Source organism: Monomorium pharaonis, unplaced genomic scaffold (assembly GCF_013373865.1).
Source record: "Monomorium pharaonis isolate MP-MQ-018 unplaced genomic scaffold, ASM1337386v2 scaffold_98, whole genome shotgun sequence".
NCBI classification, from domain to species: domain Eukaryota; kingdom Metazoa; phylum Arthropoda; class Insecta; order Hymenoptera; family Formicidae; genus Monomorium; species Monomorium pharaonis.
The window spans coordinates 1-16,018 of NW_023416076.1; the positions used below are offsets into that span (position 1 = coordinate 1).

The window sequence follows — 16,018 nt, forward strand, 5'->3', positions numbered from 1 at the left end:
GGGAATTTTTTAATTCGATTAGGATACTTTTTAATAAAAGTATACTTCCTTCACCGTACATTTTTGAAAAAAAAATTAAAATTTTAATTGCTACTACAGTTTAAAACTAGCAAAAATAACATCAACGGCACATGGTGTTCCCAAGCGGTCACCCATCCAAGTACTAACCATGCTCAACGTTGCTTGACTTCAGTGATCGGACGAGAACTGGTATCTCCAACGTGATATCTGCCGTTGACGAAATATATGCTTTTAAATTTTTACAGATATCTTATAAAATATGACATATATGTAAAATATTCAATGTGAGTATGTATAGAATTATATTAGAAAGTGGTACTGTATAAAATTACTATAATTGTTTAATATTAAAATGAAAATATATGTATAATATAAATTTAAATTATACTGATATTTATTGTTTTTTATATTATATATTGTTTTATGGTATCAACGCGAATATTTGACCATCCACGCTGCGTTTAGGTTTGTAGATGAAGAGTCTGTGTGATTATGGTATTTATTACGTTTTGTAATTATTTTATTTACATAGCCAACACTCCGCGTTATAATGTTTGTATATTTTATACCAGTTTGTTTGTATACGACGAACTATATGTTTGCCGTATTCTTATTGTTTATTGTAATCGGAACGTGCACATTAGAGTACAAATGATCGTAAACCACTTCGCTCGTGTATTCACGTTGTTATAGCGACAACGCCTACGAGCACGTATGCTCTGAGTCGCTGTAGATTGGCGATGTGCGTTTGTGTGACCGTCATGGACCGCCTAGAGGTATATACCCTGAACAGTCGTTTGGCGATATTGTAAGAGGCGCGACGATAGAAGCGCGGGTGTGTCGCGAGGTAGCGCACCCTGCGAGCGGCCGTCTCTCAATTCGGAGATGTTTTTTTTTGTTTTTCGGCGAGCAAGACGAGTCAGTCAGAATCTGATCGCGCTGCGAAGCGGTAGCGTGTCCTTACGGTCCTTATGTATTTTTGTTGCCTAAGTTTCTTTATGTACACATAGTCGGTGGAAATATGTTTGTTATCGATTCAATTACGTTCTGGAATCATCCTTTGTGTCTACAAGCCGCGCGTGTGTTCCTGACATTAGCATTACTTAAATTGAGACATGTATAATTGTGAGTCCGAATTCGGTCATCTTCTCACAATATCGACTAAGATTTGTAGATCTTAGGATCGCTATTATTGTAATGCGCGTCGTGACTCGAGATTGCGCGTATCGCGTCGTGTATTGGTAACGCACGAGATGTTTAGCGGCGAAGGGTCGGACGATTCGTTTACTGCGTATTTCGCGGAGAGAAGAAAATTATGCTTGCTGCCCGAGGACCGAATAGAAAGTGTCCGCTTTCCCTCAAAGGGCATGCCTTTATACGAATTTCAACTCGTTCTGGAAAATTCTCATTTTTTGCTCGATGCACTATCCGTAAACAAAGAACGACCGTTGGCGACGGCTGTTACAAGCAAGTCTGAACATGTTCATGCATGCATGCTAGCGTCACGTACGATTCTCGAGCCCGAACACGCGGTGAATGTATTCGTGATATTTGATATTATATTAATTTTATCGTGGCCGATTTGTGTACGCAACAAAAGCAGAGAGGAATTCAGTAGCCATGGCCGTTGACGAAAGGTATACTTTTAATTTTTCCAGATATCTTATGAAATATGACATATATATGAAATATTCTATGTGAGTATTTCATAGAATTATATAAAAAGTGTACTGTATAAAATAGTACAACTGTTTTAATATTAAAATGAAAATATGTATAATAATAAAAATTTAAATTATTCTGATATTTAATTCTCTTTTAAATTACATATTGATAAAATAGGGAAATATTTTAATTAGATTGGGACATTTTTTAATAAAGTATACTTCTTCAACCACCGTACATTAAAAAAAATTTCAATTGCTACTACAGTTTAAACTAGCAAAAATATAACATCAACGGCACATGGTGTTCCAAGAGCGTCACCCATCCAAGTACTAACCATGCTCAACGTTGCTTGACTTCAGTGATCGGACGAGAACTGGTATCTCTCCAACGTGATATGGCCGTTGACGAAATACATACTTTTAATTTTCACAGATATCGTATGAAATACAACATACATGTAAAATATTTTATTTGAGTATTATATAGAATTATATTAAAAAGTGTACTGCATAAATTACTACAACTGTTTTAAATATTAAATGAAATATATGTATAATAATAAATTTAAATTATACTGATATATTTAAATCTCTTTTATGTTATATATTGCTAAAATATGGAATTTTTAAATTAGATTGGAATATTTTTTTAAAAATATAACTTCACCCGTACATTTTTGAAAAAAAAAATTTTACTTGCTACTACAGTTTAAACTAGCAAAATACATCAACGGCACATGGTGTTTCCAAGCGGTCACCCATCCAAGTACTAACCATGCTCAACGTTGCTTGACTTTAGTGATCGGACGAGAACTGGTTTTTCTTTTTTTAAATATGTGTTTATTGGATTCCTTATTACAATATGTGACATTACAAAGCTAATAAACAAACTTATCTATATTTACAGTTTATGAGATCGCTGCGGGCTTTTTCAAGCTACTCTCAGGAATTTTAGCGGTATTATAGTGTTACAGTATCTTAGTGTAATTACATTATGTGTGCTTATAAACTATTTAAATAATTGCTACGCGGCAATTTTGGTAAAAAACTATCTTATATTTTAATATATAAACCGGGTAAAAAAGCGATGGGGACTAAGGATGGTCAACGATAGCTCGTAACTAAAACTTTTTCACATAAATTTTTAAACCTGTACTACATAAATTGCGAAGCTAAAAAAATTAAAAGTTGATTAAAAACATTAAGAGAATCATTTTATAGTATTTTTATTGATATACTTGAATTTTAAATCATGAAAGAGAATAATTCGTTGGAAATCTACTACAGTTTATGTTCTTTCGTAATTTTGCAAGCTTATCAGAACTGTATGTAAAATTAATATATTTTGTTATTATCTTTATACTAGCAGGTCACTTTACAGCTTTCGAAGATGCGCCATAGTATTTTCAATGAACTACAGTTTTAATTAATAAAACCGAATAATTCATTAAAAGTCTGCCGCTTCCGATTTTTTCTCGCAATTTTTTCCAACTTTATTGATTAAATATGTAAGGTTAATATTTTTGGCCACATATTTTATACTTGTAGACCATTTAACAACAAAGAATATGTCATATTAATTTCATTAATATACTTGAATTTTAAAGAAATAAAAGCGAAATAAGTCATGAACAATTAATTGTTTCCTATTCGTTTTGGAAATTTTGCACGTTGGAATAAAGTCTACAAATTGTGAAGTCTGCTGTTCGTGAAAATGTGTGTCTACTTACATTTTTTTAAATAAACAAAATATATTAATTTTACATACAGTTCTGATAAGCTTGCAAAATTACGAAAGAGCATAAGCTGTAGTGGATTTCCAACAATTATTCTCTTTCATTGATTTAAAATTCAAGTATATCAATGAAAATACTAATGAAATGATTCTCTTAATGTTTTTAATCAACTTTTAATTTTTTAGCTTCCCAATTTATGTAGTACAGTTTAAAAATTTTATGTGAAACATTTTAGTTATGAGCTATCGTCGACCATCCTTAGTTCCCATCGCTTATCGCTATGAATAACATTGCAATGAATAGCAATGAATTTTATTTGCGCTGTCCTCGCCTCGCGGCGAGCGACGACGATCATCTTGTTTCCCACCGCGCTCGTGTTTCCGTTATAGCCGTGCGTATATTGGCAATATTTCACTATTTTCCGACAATAATTATAAGAACTGTACGCATGGAATCGAAAAAATTTAAAGAGCTTTTCGTCTTGGATTTTCGTGGGCAACACGATGGTATAAATATTATGCGAAGGTTTATTAACACCCTGTATATAATAAAAATAATAAAGATAAATTATATATAAAAGTAAGATACAAGTGCGGATATAAATCAAATATCCAGCACAGGACGTTCTGAATAGAACATCCGTTTAAATTCCAATAATGGACATCCAATGAATGTCCATTTTATGTCCCTGGACATGCGGACCTGAATCGGACTTAAAATGAACGTCCTTGAAACATCCAGTGCTATTTGGGAAGTGATGTGTTGTGATTCATGTTGTTAGTGAACGTTGTGACCTGCTTGTCTACATATTCTGAAAATTTCGGTTTTCTTATTGTTTCTCTATTATTAGTATGGGCAAAGAATGCTCCCATCGCGTTTAGTTTTGTCGTTTGTATCAGTTATGTGTATATGTTTCGAGCATCCTTTATTATGTTTGAGCTATCTAAATTGTATATTGTTAAGATATGTTGTTCAGTAGTGGGTATTTTAGATTTGCAACTTCTGCTATGCTTTTTTTCTGTATATTTGGTTTATTTGTGGGAAACATTGAGGCTGATTCTTTTAAGTGGTATGTTCTTGATTTTCTCGCCCAATATGTATTTATCGATTTTCAGAATTCTTTTTTTAATTGTGCTTTAATGTTTATCAGGAGGTCTTTAAGTATTTGAATTGTATGTGCGTTCTTATTTGGCCATGTCTTTTGTGTTTTATGTAATTGTGTAAGTATGCGGCTTTTTAAATTTCTGTAACTTAATAATGTCTGTCGTGATGTATGAGTCTATTGAATTTTTTGCCGATATTTTGGGTATATGTTCTTGCGTTGCTGCTATTATTGATGCGTCTATTTCTTTTAAATATGTTTCTGTTTCAGTTATGGTTAGGTTTCTGTTGTGTGGTATGTTTGTCATATATGAGTATCCTAACTTTTTAGTAAAGTTTCTCCCAGTTCGTTTTTCTGAAATTGTGTTTGTTTAACTCTTTTTGGGCTTCTATTTGGAGACTATTATTTTTGATAGATACTATTGCTAATGTAGCATTATGGTCGCTATCATATGGAAAATTCGGGAGTTTGAAAGAGTCTATCGTATTTTGAAAATCGAGTCTAGTATCTGCTAGAATCAGGTCGAGGAAGGATCCGCCGGGGAAGGAGGGGGATTGTGTGCAGTATAACTTTGTTTTATATATGAATTCTTTGTGTTTTATCCATCTGTCAAGAGCTATCCCTCTCTGATTATTATTTATGTTTAGCCAATTGGTATGCTTGGCATTTAAGTCACCGGCAAGAATAAAATAGTTATTGTCAAGATTTAATTTTAATTGTTTAAATAGATTTCCAAATCAGGTAGAAATTCCTTTTGGTTTCCGCATGCTGCGTATCCTGCTATAATATACAGGTTTGCATTTGCTTTAATTTTTATTTTTACTATAGTATATTCTAGTATCGGGTTTTGCTCGGATTGTATATATTTATTTTTTGATAAGCAATATTTTTTTTATAACTATGGCAGTGCCCCCGCCCTGTCTAAGACTTCTATCTTCTCTAACTACGTTGTATTCCGTGAATCTCATCACATGTTCCTTTCTAAGTTTTGTCTCGGATAGGCACATTATATCTGGGTTATGTGTTTTAATCGTGTTATAGAGAGATAATCTTTTCTGATTTGAAATAACGGAATTTACGTTTATTGATATTATTTTTAATTTGTCTGTGTGTCTATTTTGGGTCGTGTGGTTAATCATTTTGAGGCATCAGTGTGTCTATAACGTTTAAAATATAGTTTGTCTTATTTTCGGTGTTTTCTATTAGTTTACTTAGATTATTTAATTGTTCTTGTTGTTTCTGTAAAGTGGCTATTATTTGAGTTGAAATTGTTTGAATAGCTTGTTTATGCTTTCTGCATTTTGTCCTACTTGTGGATGTGTGGCCGTGTTGGAGGGGACTTGACCTGAGTTTAAAGGAGGGGTGTGCATAATGTGTTCTTTGTTTTTTGTTACCTCCGCGAAACTGATGTTTTTTCTGATGGAAGAATTTAGTTTTATAATCTTTCTATCTCTTTCTTCTTGTATTTGCTTTTTCTTTTCATTCGCTTTCTTTTTTAGTTCTATTAAAATAGGGCATCCTCTGTAAGACGCTGGGTGTCCGTATTTTTTACAGTTTATGCAAAATAGATTCTCTTTGTTTTCCCTGCTCGTCGTAGGTGTTTTACAGCAGCCTGGCTCATGTTGTTCGCTGCATTTTACACAGCGATACTTCAAGTTGCAATTAGAGGCGACGTGACCTAATCTCTGACATCTTTTGCATTGTATAATTTCTTTTCTTTTTAATTTATCCCAGGATATTATATGGTGGCATAATCTATTTACTTTTTGTAATTTATGGATTTGTCCGTTTGCCTCTAATTGCACCAAGAATATCGGAAGCAAGATGTTCTCAGCAAGAGATCTTTTAGTTGTAAAATGTGTTACTCTAACGAAGTTCAGTCCTTCTATTTCAAGTGCCTGTAATTCGTTTAAAATATCTTGTGGGCTGTATGAATTGTGCAGCCCTTTGAGCAGAACAGATATTAATTTATCCTTTTTTGGGGTATATGTATAAAAGCATGTATTTGTTGTAACTAAAATATTTTTGGCTTTATAAAAGTCCTTTGCTGAAAGCATCTGCAGTGAGTGCTTGGTATTATTTATTCTTTTTATGACGAATTTTACCTGACCTAATTCGCTTATTACTAACTTTTCTGTGTCTTTCGGGCTTTGATACAGGATATTGATTGGTGGGGGTTTTTCATCCTTCTTCTTTTCGTTATTTGAGGTGTCTCTATTGGCCTGAGTTTCCTCCGTATTGCGGGTATGGATTGACTGGTCTTTGTTTCCGACGTCCTGCTGTGTCAGGTCTGTTTTGCCGCTGGTTGCCTGGCCCTTTATCGTATTGTTCTTTTTTTTCAGGTACTCGACGAAACTTTCGCTTTCGCTTTCCACGTGTTCGGTATCCATTGAGACCGCGCTGTTGCTGAGCGCGGCATACTTATTATTAATTATCACATTACAATTTGACTAGATATCGGTGTGTTGAGATATTAGTTGGTGTGATTCTTCTTTAGCGACTTCTTGTGTATTGGTATGATTCTTCTTTTCTATCTTTTTGGGAGAGCTGCTTTCTTGCTTCCTCCTTTTGGGGGGGGGGGGAGTCAACGTCATCTGATTTGATTGCTTATTGAATCTTGTCATCTTGATGTTCGGTGTAAGATTTTGTTTTCTAATCTTGTTATCTTTTATGAGGGAGCGGCGTAGTTTATATAGTGCCGCATCTGCTCGTTCCGGTCTCAGCGCCGGAAATTTTTTAATCAGCTCATTTATGTTGAGACCACAATTCGCTGGATTAACTCCAGCGGAGAAAAAGTGCCCTACGTCCGTACCGTACGGCTGCCAGACGAGAACTGACGAGAACTGGTATCTCCAACGTGATATGGCCGTTGACGAAATACATACTTTTAATTTTCACAGATATCGTATGAAATACAACATACATGTAAAATATTTTATTTGAGTATTATATAGAATTATATTAAAAAGTGTACTGCATAAATTACTACAACTGTTTTAATATTAAAATGAAAATATATGTATAATATAAATTTAAATTATACTGATATATTTAAATCTCTTTTATGTTATATATTGCTAAAATATGGAAATTTTTTAATTAGATTGGGATATTTTTTAATAAAAGTACACTTTTTTACCGTACATTTTTGAAAAAAAAATTAATTTCAATTGCTAGTACAGTTTAAACTAGCAAAAATAACATCAACGGCACATGGTGTTCCCAAGCGGTCACCCATCCAAGTACTAACCATGCTCAACGTTGCTTGACTTCAGTGATCGGACGAGAACTGGTAGATTTAGATTTATGAAATAGTTTTATTGCTGGTAAGTGGAGTACATTATTGTTTTATATGAGACGTACGTTAAAACTATCAAAAGTACGTTCTAGATTTATCTTACTGTTGTGTTTTGAGCGGTACGGCCTTTCGCTCTCGTCGCTGCGTACAATGTTTGTTAAATTGTAGAATAATCGATGTATTTAAGGATTTATTTAGCTTATTACAAAATGTAATTTATTGCTTGTATGTTTTCTTAACGTGTTATTTTAGCGCAAAAAAGTGCGGGTCCAGCTGATGCCGTGAAAAAATCGCTATATCTTGTCTTATTTTATTACTTATAATTAGGTGATTACTTACTAACTAGGTGTTTTATGAGAATGGGTGTGTACGCGATTGATGAGATGAATATATTTACAGGTGATATTTTAATGAGCGTGATGTGATGTATTATGTATATAGGTAACAGTATCATATTCGCTTAATTACGTTTAGTACTAAGTGTGGGAGTAACTACTGACTTGATGAGAGTATTAGGTAAGTATTGAAGTATTTTATATATTATTATCTTAATGAGGTAGTTGTTTTTGGGCCTGTTTCTTTGGTAGTATAGTACTTATAATAGTTGTAATATTACTTTTTTTTTTTTTTTTTTTCCTCCCTTCACTTGGGATTAATGTGTGTGTGCTTGTGTGCTTGTGTGTGTGTGTGTGTGTGTGTGTGTGTGTGTTTGTTGTGCTGTCAATCTGTTACCTTTGTGTGGTATTTTGGGTCTTTCTCTTTCTATCTAGTTTTACTTTTATGCTTCTGTTAGCCACCAGTATCTATCTTTACTTTTATTTTTTTTGTTTTTAGGTATATTTGGGATGGACGTTTCATATTTCCACGAGATGTTGGAGTCCTGTATATTTGAAAATGGTAAGTATTTAATTTTTTTATTGTTATTATGCCTTGGGTAATGGTATATAATTGGTATGTTGTTTTGGTCTAATATGTATCCCATTTGGTCGAGGAAGATGAAACCTTCAGGTGGTATGTTACCGGTTGTTAGTGTGTAGTCATAGTATAATGGATTTGGGTATAGCGCGCTAAATACTAAGCTGTTCTGTTTTATTTTTCCTACTTGTAAAAAGTGTTCTCGGGTTAGATATATCATGAAATTGTCTATTCGTTGAATTTCTGCTTTGCTGTATAATGCATTGTTGGTTACATATTTGGTATAGTTTGATTCGGCAGTTCTATTCATGTTTAGACATGCTCTTAGGCATTTTCTTTCGAAGAGGCGAAGCTTCTCCATGAGAGACGCACTTATGTTGTACCATATGGGGCAACCATAAGTTATGATTGGTCTTATTAATGCAGTGTAGCATATTATTTTTACATCTGTGTTTAGTAGTTTGGAGTAGAAGAGTCTTTTTAAACTCATGAATGTGTTTGTTGCTTTTTTTAATTGTGTGGTTACATGATTTTTGAAGTGTAGTCTCTCATCGAGATATACGCCGAGATATTTAACTGTATTTTTGTGTGGGATGGTCTGAGATTCGTCATTTTTGGGTCTACTTACTATTTTGAATTTTTTGTAGTTATTTCTGACGTTGCGATTTGCGTACATTAGTGTGGATCTGAATAGGATGGTTTCACATTTATCTATATTTATTTTTAAACGCCAGGTCTCGTAGTAATCTTCTAGTTTATGTACAATGTCGTTAAGTTTTTTTTGAATATTGGTAATCCAGCGGTCCGCCACATATACAATTACATCGTCCGCGAAAGCTATAATTTGAGGGTGTTCTGGTATATTTAGATTAAATAATTTTAGCATATCACTTGTAAATATGTTGAATAAGATGGGTGCGTTGACTGTTCCTTGTTGTAGGCCGTTTTGTAATTCGTATGTTTTATTTGCCATTACTTCTCCGTATGCTGTTATGAGTTTCCTGTTTTTTAGCATGTTCCAGATTAGTTTTGTCAGGTTTTTTGGGAATTCTTTTTTTATTAATTTGAATAAGAGGCCTTCAAGCCATACAGTGTCGAATGCTTTTTCAAGGTCGATTAGGCATGCTCCTATACAATTTTTCTTGTTCAGGTTCCAGTTGATGTCCGACGTTAATTTGTTTATAGCGTGGATTGTGGATAGATTTTTTTGAAATCCGAATTGTGATTCGGGGATGATTTCTTTTTCTGCGCAGAAACTGGTTATTTGTTCATTTATTATGGTTTCGTATACCTTGCTTATATTTGGTAGTAAGCTTATCGGTCTGTAGCTATCTGGTTTTTCTTTATCTTTATTTTTTTTCTTGATTGGTACTACTTTTGCTATTTTCCATTTGTTTGGGAAGGCGTTATTATTTAGGAGGTTGTTGAATAGTATTGTGTATATGTTAATTAATTTTCGTGGTATATGTTTTAATACTATGTTGGGTATGTCGTCTAAGCCTGTTGATTTTTTGTTGTTTAATTTTCTGAATATTTTTATCAGCTTTTTTACGCTTATAAAAGGTTGATCTGGTGCTGGGTTGTCAGATGTGTTGGTGTTGTTAAAGTTACAAATTGTTACATTGTTGTTTTCGTCTTGTTTTATTTCTTTTATAAAGCATTTTATTTTTTTATTAATTATTTCGTTGAGCTCTGGTTTATTGTTGTCTCTTGTCCCATTGTTTATGCTAGCAAAGTGGGCTCCCATTATGTTTAGCTTATCTGTGTCATTGGAGATTGTTATCTCATTTTGATCGTCTTTTTTAAATTCGTTTTTGTTGATACCTGCGTTCGCTAGTAGTTGTGAGTCGTAGTCCAGTTTTAGTGGGTCGGTTTGTGCTATTTCTTTTTTCCTGAAAATTTTGTTAATTTGAGGGAACATATTCGCTGATTCTTTTTTTGATATTTTTGATATTTTGTTTTTCCAGTATTTGTTAATTGATAATGTGAACTCAATTTTTAGTTTTTCTCTGATTTCGTTTAATTTCTGTTTCAGGTTTTCCGCTTGTTCAACGTTGATATTTGGCCAATTTCTCCGGTTGTGATGGATTAAGGTGAGTATTTTATTTTTTTGTTTTTGCAGTTTTTTGATTTTTTGGTTTATATATGATTCCATTGTGTTTTTGTCTTGTATTTTTGGTATGGTTTCTTCCATTGTTGTGATTATTTTTTGGTTGCATTGGTCAAGGTACTCTTCTACTTCTGTTAGAGTTAGATTTTTGTTGTTAGGTATGGTGTCTGTGATTGATTCTTCTAATTTCTTGGCGAATTTCTCCCAATTTGTTTTTTTATAGTTGAATTTTTTTGTTTTTGTCTCGTGTTCTTTCATTATCTCGTGCTCTTTCTCTAGTGATATTTGTATTTTTACAGCATTGTGATCGCTGTCGTAGATTATATTTTCTAGATCGTGGTCGTTATTGATGTTATGTACTTTTAGTCTTGCATCCAGTAGTACAATGTCTATATATGAGTTTCCATTTGGGTATGAAGGGTATCTTGTGCTTAGCATTTTCAGTTTGTATTGTATGTTGTGTGTTTCTATCCATCTTTGAAACATTTCTCCTGTGTCGTTGTTATTTGCATTTTTCCATACTGTGTGCTTAGCGTTTAGGTCGCCTGCAATAATGTAGAAGTTGTTCATTTCGTTTAGTTTCAGATGACTGAATAATCTATTAATTTGCGGGATGAATTCTTTATGGTATCCACTTCTTGCGTATACTGCTATAACGTATAATGATTTTTCATTATTCGTGTCTAGTTTGATGATAGTGTTTTCAAGTATTTTATTTTCGTTATTTTCAGGTAGTGTTATTTTTGTGTAATTAATTTCTTTTTTTATTGCTATAGCTGTGCCTCCTCCAATGTGTTGCTCGTTCCTGTCGTTTCTGATAATGTCATACTTTTCGAATCGTAGTACGTGTTGTTTGTTGAGCTTAGTTTCATTTAGCAGTAGTATGTCTGGTTGTTGCGTGTTCATTATATTTAGTAGTGATGCTCTTCTTTGGTTTGTGACTATGGAGTTTACGTTGATTGATAGGATTTTTAAATCTTTTAGTGTGATTTTGTTTTTTCTTTCTTTTTGTCTATCCATGGGATTCCTGCGTTTGTATAAGTTTTTCAAGTAATGATGCTATTGTGTTTATTTTATTCGTGTTTGCTTCCACTATTTTCTTTAGATTTAGGTGGTTATTTATTATTTCCTTCATCATGATTTCTATTGTGGGTTCAAAATTTTGATTATATATCCTCTTGGACGAGAACTGGTATCTCCAACGTGATATGGCCGTTGACGAAATACATGCTTTTAATTTTTACAGATATCTTATAAAATATGACATATATGTAAAATATTCTATGTGAGTATGTATAGAATTAAAAAGTGTACTGTATAAATTACTACAACTGTTTTAATATTAAAATAAAAATATATGTATAACATAAATTTAAATTATACTGATATATTTAAATCTCTTTTATGTTACATATTAATAAAATATGGAAATTTTTTAATTAGATTCGGACATTTTTTAATAAAAGTATACTTCTTCACCGTACATTAAAAAAAAAATTTCAATTGCTACTACAGTTTAAACTAACAAAAATAACATCAACGGCACATGGTGTTCCCAAGCGGTCACCCATCCAAGTACTAACCATGCTCAACGTTGCTTGACTTCAGTGATCGGACGAGAACTGGTTTTCTTTTTTTTTTTTTTTAAGAGATGTTTATTTAATCCAATTATACAGTGTTCTAATATATACAGTAAGTCAATAAACAAACATAGAAACTATTTCTTAATTTAATACAAATATCACTGCGGGCTCAGTTCGAGCTTTTCTCAGTAATTTACACTTTTCTTTTTAGGCTATATTTTAAAAGTGCTCTTTCTTAATCGATAATTGTGACAATAGTCACTGCGAAACAATCTTGCTTTGGCTTTTTTTTTGGTGTTATCCGAAGAAAAAAGGATGATAAAAAAATTTTCGGAGCGATATCACATTTTTCTTTTTTAAATTATAAATAAATACTTAACCTAAATCTTATCCTAGTCCTAATTTTAAGAGGGGGGGGGGATATATACATGGGGGTGGTAAGGCTGTTTCGCCTTTACAATTTTGATCTACAATGCGTGCTTAATTATCTAGCCACCAGTACTTATCGGTTTTACGTCTGTATTTGTCTGTTTCGTCTTTGAGTGGAAGTGCCCTACTATATCTTATTTTGTCTTTGTTACCTATCTCTATACAGTCTGTGTTTGGATTGTATGTTACTTTTTTAATATTCTTATGTCTATATATATGGTAAATTATCGGTATGTTATTTTTATCTTGGATGTATCCTTTTGCGTCTAAGAATATGAAAGCTTCCGGTGGAATGTATCCTGTGTTTAATGTTTTTTCATGGTATAATGGGTTAGGATATAGTGCGCCATAAATTAGACTATTTTGTCCTATTTTTGCTATGTTGGCAAAATGGTCTCTGGTCAATTTTAATATGAATGAGTCTATTCTTTTTATGTCTGCTTTGTTATATAGTGTTTTGTTGCTAAAATGTTTTTTATAATTTGATTCCGGAGTTTTATACATATTGAGACATGCCCTTAGGCATTTTCTTTCAAATATTCTTAACATTTCCATCTGTGACGCGCTCATATTGTACCATATTGGGCATCCATATGTAATGATCGGTCTTATTAGTAATTGGTAGCATATGAGTTTTATTTTTTTGTTTAGGTGTTTTGAATAAAATAATCTTTTTTGTGAGAAAAAGATTTTTTTTGCTTTATTTAACTGTATGTTGATATGTTTGTTGAATTTTAATTTGTCATCTATGTTAATTCCCAAGTATCTTACTACGTTTTTGTGAGGGATCTTGACGTCACTGTCTCTACTTTCTTTAATCTGGAATTTTTTGTAATGTCTTTTTACGTTTCCGTATGTTAGGTTCGGTCTGAATAGGATCGTTTCACATTTTGACGAGAACTGGTATCTCCAACGTGATATGGCCGTTGACGAAATATATACTTTTAATTTTTTCAGATATCTTATGAAATATGACATATATGTAAAACATTGTATGTGAGTGTTGTATATTTTTGCTGCTAGATCCTTGGGAGTATTCTAATTTCTTATTGTTATTGCGTCTGGGAAAGTGATAAATAAGCGTTATATTATTGTATCCTGTATCAATTCTTTTTCGTCTAGATACAAAAAACCTTCCGGTGGAATAAAACCTGATGAAAGCGTTTTTTCGTAATATAATGGGTTCGGGTATACTGCGCCGTAAATTAAGCTATTATGAAGGATTTGGCTTGCTTGTAGAAAGTGTTCACGAATGAGATAAATTATGAAATTGTCTATTTTAGGTATATTTGCTTTGTTGTATAGTTTTTGCTGTTAACGAATTTTACATAGTCTGATCCTTCGGTTCTGTTTATGTTCAAGTATGCTCGTAAACACTTTCTTTCTAGCACTCTGATTTTCTCCATGATAGCTGCATTAATATTGAACCAGATGGGGCAGCCATAGGTTATTAATGGTCTTATGAGTAATTGATAGCAAATTATCTTAACGTTTGAATTTAAGTGTCTAGAAAAGAATAATTTTCTGAGGGATATAAAAGTCTTAGTTCCTTTTGAAATCTGTGTTTCCATATATTCTTTATAATGCAGTGTCTCATCAAGATAAACGCCTAAGTATCTAACGGTCTTTCTGTGAGGTATCGATGGTTCGATGTTGTTTTTCGGTGCCCTTTTAATTGCAAATTTTTTATAATGTTTTCTGACTACTCTGTTTGCATATGTTATTGCCGGTCTAAATAGTATGGTTTCGCATTTTTTTATATTAATCTTTAACTTCCATGTTTCAATATACCTCTGTAGTTTACAGAATATATCTTGTAATTTGTCTTGTATTACGGTCGGTCAATTATCCGATACATACACTATTAGATCATCCGTATACGCAATGGTTTGGGAATTTTTTGGTTTATTTAGTTCGAATAATTTAAGCATATTACTAGTGTATATATTAAATAGTACCGGGAAATTAATCATATCTTGTTGTAAGCTATTTTTTAATATATATTTTTTTCTTGAGAATGTTTCGGCGCTATTGATTATTAATGTCTTATTTGTAATCATTGAGTATATTAATTTTATCAAGTTGCTTGGAAATTGTTTTTTTATTAATTTGAATACTAAGCCGTCTATCCAAACTGCGTCAAAGGCTTTTTCTAAGTCTATGAGGCACGCTCCCAAGTATTTATTACTGTTAAGAGCCCAGTTTATATCCGATGTTAATTTATTAATTGCGTGTATTGTGGAAATGTGTGGAATGTTTGGCGGAAGCCAAATTGACATTCAGGGATTATATTATTTTTTGTACAAAAATACAATATCTGATCGTTTATGATGCTTTCGAATATTTTATTAATGTTAGGCAATAAACTTATTGGTTGACGAGAACTGGTATCTCTAACGTGATATGGCCGTTGACGAAATATATGCTTTTAATTTTTACAGATATCTTATGAAATATGACATATATGTAAAATATTTTATGTGAGTATTGCATAGAATTATATTAAAAAGTGTACTGTATAAATTACTACTGTTTGGGTTATATAGAATATATTGACGAGTCTGAGAAGGCCAGCGCCGATACTGGCGAACAATTGTATTATTGTATATGTATTTCGACAACGACCTCGGAGTCAGTCGGCATCTAACCGTCGAGAGATACACATGCAATGAAGAGCACGTATTTCAAATAAGATATTCTAGTCTATAATCTCTGGCGGCTTTTTCTTAACGGAACGGCTGCATTATTCCTGTCCGATCCACTCGAGATAAATACATTATTCTTGATTTAACAAATTATAAAGACGGGAATTAACATATGATCTTTCGAGCCGGATATATACATACATATATGTATACGTGAATGATAAATATGGTCAATGCCTGTGTTTTCGCCTCGACGAAAGGAAGACTAGTTCGGAGTTTTTTTTTCTTGTTTGCTTCTTTGACATGCTGTTAATTGTGAATGTGAAAATAAATTGTAAATACGGTGGATGCCGACCATAGGTGAGCTGTGTGATTCCAAGAAAGGGCAGTTGTAAATTCGACTATCATCGAGCTGAGCCAATTCGGTAACCATTAAAATAATTATTAGTTTGCTAATTGTTTGAGAATTAACTGTTTAAATATTTAATAGATATTGTAAGCGGTTGAGTAAG

The 16,018-nt window shown here is 32.7% G+C and overlaps 1 non-coding gene and 1 pseudogene across 1 annotated transcript; both read right to left on the reverse strand.

The window, feature by feature from the left end:
* Positions 1–119: 119 nt before the first annotated feature.
* On the reverse strand, positions 120–239 carry LOC118648851. Its single transcript, XR_004965454.1, has one exon. It is a non-coding gene; the product is annotated as a 5S ribosomal RNA (ribosomal RNA).
* A 1,735-nt stretch (positions 240–1,974) lies between these two features.
* LOC118648852 lies at positions 1,975–2,095 on the reverse strand (annotated as a pseudogene).
* Between the last annotated feature and the right edge of the window lie 13,923 nt (positions 2,096–16,018).